Below are 5,231 nucleotides of genomic sequence, written 5' to 3' on the forward strand. Positions count from 1 at the left end.
GCCTATATGTAAAGTTTTGATTTTTTGCCCCAATGTGCATGACTTTGCACTTACTGACATTGAAGCGCATCTGCCATTTTGCTGCCCATTCTGCCAGTCTGGAGAGATCCTTCTGGAGCTCCTCACAATCACGTCTGGTCTTCACTACTCGGAAAAGTTTGGTGTCGTCTGCAAACTTTGCCACCTTACTGTAAGTAAGTAAGTACGTAGGTAAGTAAGTGAGTGAGTGAGTGAGTAAGTAAGGTGGCTTGCTTGCCCTGGTGTGTGCAGCCTGAGTTGTTTCCTGTTCTTCTGAAACAAAGGCTGCTTCACACACACATCAGGATGTGTCCGTGTTGCAGTAACAAAGGTGCCCTGCTTTGTCCCTTCCTGTCATGTGCTGATGGAATCACCTGGCTTCATCCCATCACAACCTGTTTCCTTATTGCCATGAGTGCATCATATAGGCGCAGCCATATAACTTAAATGAGTTCTTATGCGTCTTGTATTCCCAAATAAAGCCTTTTGAACAAACATGGGGATTTCAGATGTGCTGCCTGATGGCCTTGCACCTCCTGGCTTGCTGGAGAGAAAAGGACCTTAGGAAACACCAGGCCCTGACCTCAGAAGCAGAGCCATTTCCTGAGCTTTCCCAAGAACATTTCCGAAATCAACGATCCTCAGCTTTTGAGAACTCTTTATAACCTCGGCACAGAACCTGATTTTAATATTTTAAATACGTGCCTTTTTTGCTCTTATGCTTCTCACGGCCCATCCATAGTGCAGATGTGGTGATGTCACCATCATTCCTTACTAGGTACCCTGAGAGCTGTTGCTTGTGGAAGGCTACAGCTCTCTCATATCTCCTGTCATTGTCTGCTCCTCCCTACAGGCTACAGTTTTCTGGAGGTCTTGGATGCAGCAATAACAGTTAAATGATTTTTAGTCTAAGCACAGCCTCCCCTCTTTCTGCTTCTCCTTTTAAGAAGAACAAGCAGCTTTGCTGGCCTTTCAGGGGGCCTGTCCTCCTAGGCCAAGCCACATCCCACTTGCTGAAGAACATTTTCACACGTCACGTTTTGTGCCTTTCAGCTGCTGGTGTGCTGTTTGTGGGCACCTGACAATGATGTTAGTGTGTGACAGAAGGCCGAAAAGAGCTTTTTAATCCTGGTGTGTAGTTTAGGCATCTCAGCTTTACATTCATAGCTCAGATACAGGAAATGCAACAGCTGGTTCTCAGCTCCATGTGAAAAAAATCCCTTTGGCTCTCCAGCACCAGAACACTGTTGTCTTCTAGTCTTGCTCCCAAGGTCTTTCCAGTGTTTCAGAGGAAACCTCTCATCCCTAAGGAGGGAAAGTTCCTTCTCACTCTCAGGTGGCCCTAGTGGGGGGGGGGCACGGTAAGTACTGCAGGCACCACAACATGCTGTGTAAGCAGCCTCTCCCCCTCGGAGCCATTCTGGGCAGGGTTGAATGGCTCCAATGAAGGTGCTGGTTACACGGAACCTTGTAGGACCTGCAGTACTTTCCGTGTTGCCCCTTCTAGCTACGCTACTGGTTCTTATCAAGAGACAGACCCAGGGCCCATCCTTCAAACTTATCTCCTCTGCATCCTTGTGTATAGCCAAGATGGAGAAAAGGCGGGCTCTTTGCTTCTAGGAAGGCAAACAGACTTGCAGAAAGGAAATAACGTTTTCCATGCAGGGTACAAATGGGCCTGGAGGGGAAGTAGGTTTCCCCAGTGGAGAAAACAAAATCTGAGTGAGGAAGGGGGCTGGTGAGTTCTGGCAGAGCATTCTGCAGAGCAACACAGGTTTCTAATCCCTGCATAAATGTCAGTGCTTGGGGTTACAGGAGGTCAGTGGCGTAGCTAGAGGGGGGCACAAAGCACTAAGTTTTGCAGGGAGCCCCACCATAGCATGCGAGGTACCCTTCCTTCTCCCCTTCAGAGCTGTTCTGGGCAGGGGGGGCAAAACGGAGGCATTTGACTTGACTGCCCTTGATCTCCAGCCTCTGTTTTGCTCCCCCAACTGGAAGGGCTCCAGAGAGGGAGCGCCTGTTTGCACATTGCAGTGAGGCTTGCTGCAAAACTTAGTGCTTTGCACCTCCTCTAGCTACACCACTGGAGGAGACAGATCTCTAGCCTCTCTCTGCTTTCTTCATCACGATGTGTTTTGCCCTGTCGTGCCATGTTCTTGGCAGGAGAGGGCAGCAGCTGTTGTCCTCCCAACATCTTTTCAGGTAAGTAATGCCTCAAATCAGAACCTCAAAGCTACAGCCATGACTCCTGGAATTTAAACAGGAGGAGCGAAGCAGTTCTTTCTATAAAGCTTTATTAGGTGGTGTTCTCTTCTGCCATTACTTGCCTTTTTTCAAAAACTAAAGACCCCCAAATGAGCCTTTCCTCATAGTGGAGCTGCCCCAGTGTTCTGACTGGGAGCTTGCATGGGCCTTTCCTGCACTTTTCCAGCTCAACAATACCATGTTGGAGATGTAGTGACCATAACAGTACACAGCTGGCACAAGCCAGGGTGGTGGCCACCGGATTAGGCAGTTTCCAAAGGAATAGACCAATTCATAGACAAGAGCTCTATCCGTGACTATGGTGGTGATATGGAACTTCCATGCCCTGTGGCAGTCTGTCCCCTCCCCCTACCAGTTACTGGAGGAGACAGCAGCACTACAAAAACAGGATGTTGTATCAGATGAGGCTTGGATCTGATCTAGCAACACTCTTCCTAGGTTTTTCTGATTGAACCCAGGACTTGTCCATGCAAAACAACTAATCCTTTTGCATACCAATTTGGGTTTTGGTTGTGCAGCACCTTGAACACAGGAAAGGCCGTCCAGAAGTGACTGCAATAGACATACGCTCTGCCACAAAGCTGGCCTTATGGGGAACAAAGCAGGCAGTTCCTCAGGTAAGAACAGTGTTGCTCACATGCCATGGCTCAAGTTTCCTTTATCCACCCAGTTGCCCTTGCTGCAAACCCAGCCCTTCCCGGGCATATCATGTGCCAGGTGCTCCTGTTCCGCCAGGCACCAGAGGAGTGGAAAGAGCACACTGGGGCAGGTAACCGAGTACAGGAGATGCTGTTCTCCTCTCCCAGCCCTTTTGTTTTCTTTGGACTTTACACAAGGCCCTCTTTTGCTGGGTAGAGAAGCTGGCAGGTGCCCAGGACTCTGGCTGAGAAAAAGTTGTTCACGCAGGCCAAGCTATGCAATCTCACCTGAACACACCTCTGAGTTGAAGCCACCGCATAAAGAGGGGCTTCCCCTTCCTTTTGTGCCACCCCAGATCCTGCCAACAGAAGACTTGCCTTGGGCAGAAAGCCTCTGTTCAGGAGCTGGATTTTTGAGAATGGGGAATCATTTGAAGGACAAAAAAGATGCAAGATAGGAAATAGAGGCACAGGCATCACTGACCCACATGTACTTAGCAGAGCAGTGCACTCGAGAGCTAGCAGGAGACACAGCTCTGTCCTGGAACTAGGGCGGGGGGTGGGGAATGTAGCTCTGGTTGGCCATAGCCCCTGCCACTTTGGTCTGTAAAATAGGCACACCAAGAACCTAACACAGGATATTCTCAAAGGAAGTGGTGTGCAACCACTTTTTGCTTGATGGTGCCATGGAAATGATTAACATGAGAGGTGAAGAGAAAACTCACAGGCACACTTTGGCTTCCACTCCCTGCTTTTATTCCCTGCAGACAATTGGCAATTAAGACACTTTTTTCAATACAACCATTTCAGTGTTGAAAGAAGTGAAAAGATTGTGCAAATGCATCCTGTTCCACATTTACAGTCAGTTCGACCACCAGCCTGGGTCGCCAACTGGGCAGGAAGACGCTTGCCCCTCTCTCCTCGGCCCTTAGCAGTAGCCTGCTCTGCAGAAGTCGGCAGGAGAAACTCAGCAGCATGGAAAGGAGCATCATCATGTGCAGCCACCACAGAACAAGATGCTGTTAAAAACTCAAGTACAGAGGTGGTTTAAAAAAAAAAATAGCAACACAACTCCCCCCATTTCAAGCAGCCTTGAAGCTGTGATGCCAAAGGTTGCAAGTCAGCTTGTTCTGCGGACTCAACACACAAGACAAATGCCATAGCCACTCTTGGGTGCCAACCCCTCCCAGAAACAGCGCCCCAAGGCCTGAGTTAGGATCTGGCTATGCCTGCCACAGGCAGTAGAGAGTTGGAACTCCAAAAGCAGAAGGCAGCAAGCAGGTAGGCTGTGGGCACCACAGAGCAAGCCACAACTGCTCTCTTCGGCAAGAGGTGGGACTAAAATGACCCCGGAAGTTACCTTGCCAATTCAATTGGATCTAGATTGCTTGAAATGAAGACTCGTCTGCTGTGTACACACAAACACACCCCTTTTGTGCCGAAGGAATGGCAAAGAATGGATTCTCTGCAGTGTTTACAGCTGGAGTGCAATCCTTAGTAGTGACTGGAAGGAGTAACTTTGTAGTAGCCAAGCTGAGATTTAAAAGCCGGGCACAACTGGTAGCCTGCAACATCCAGCCTGAGGAACTGCAGAAGTTGCCATTCTCAGAATGCAGCAGCTTCGAAAGTGTCCTCTCCCAGTAGGATACTGAGGCTGGCAGATACTTGGCACTAAACAAATCCACTTTTGCACATGCTGGTCGCTGGTTCCCCAGGTACGTGGGGGCATGTTTAGGCAATGTCGTGGCTAGAAGAGAGACAGCACAGTAAGCATTGCAGGTGCCACAATGTGCCATGTAAGCAGCACCTCCCATTCATCATCAGAGCCATTCTGGGCAGCAGTGGCAAATGGGAGAGGTTGCTTACGTGGTATGTTGCGGCACTTGCCATACCTACCGTGCTGCCCCATCTCTGAAAAAATGGTTGGCAACCTTCAGTCTCGAAAGACTATGCTATAAGCCTGCAGCACCCGGCATTCCCAGGCGGTCTCCCATCCAAGTACTAACCAGGCCTGACCCTGCTTAGCTTCCCAGATCAGACAAGATCAGGCATGTGCAGGGTAACAGTTGCCATCTCTGAAACACCACTCTGTTTCAGAGGTAGGAGATGGACAAGGAGGAAGTTGAGCAAGGAAAAGGGCTCAGTGGAGTGCAGAAGTCCCCCCTTTAGGAGCAAGACCAGAGATATCCACACATTCCTGTTGTCCAAAACCTTCCAAGAACCACTGCCAGTCCGTGTTGCTAACACCAGGCAAGATGAATCAAAGGTGTGACTCAGGCACAGGAACCTTCCTCTGTTCCTAGTGTCATA

Source organism: Tiliqua scincoides, chromosome 10 (genome assembly GCF_035046505.1).
Source record: "Tiliqua scincoides isolate rTilSci1 chromosome 10, rTilSci1.hap2, whole genome shotgun sequence".
Taxonomy (NCBI): domain Eukaryota; kingdom Metazoa; phylum Chordata; class Lepidosauria; order Squamata; family Scincidae; genus Tiliqua; species Tiliqua scincoides.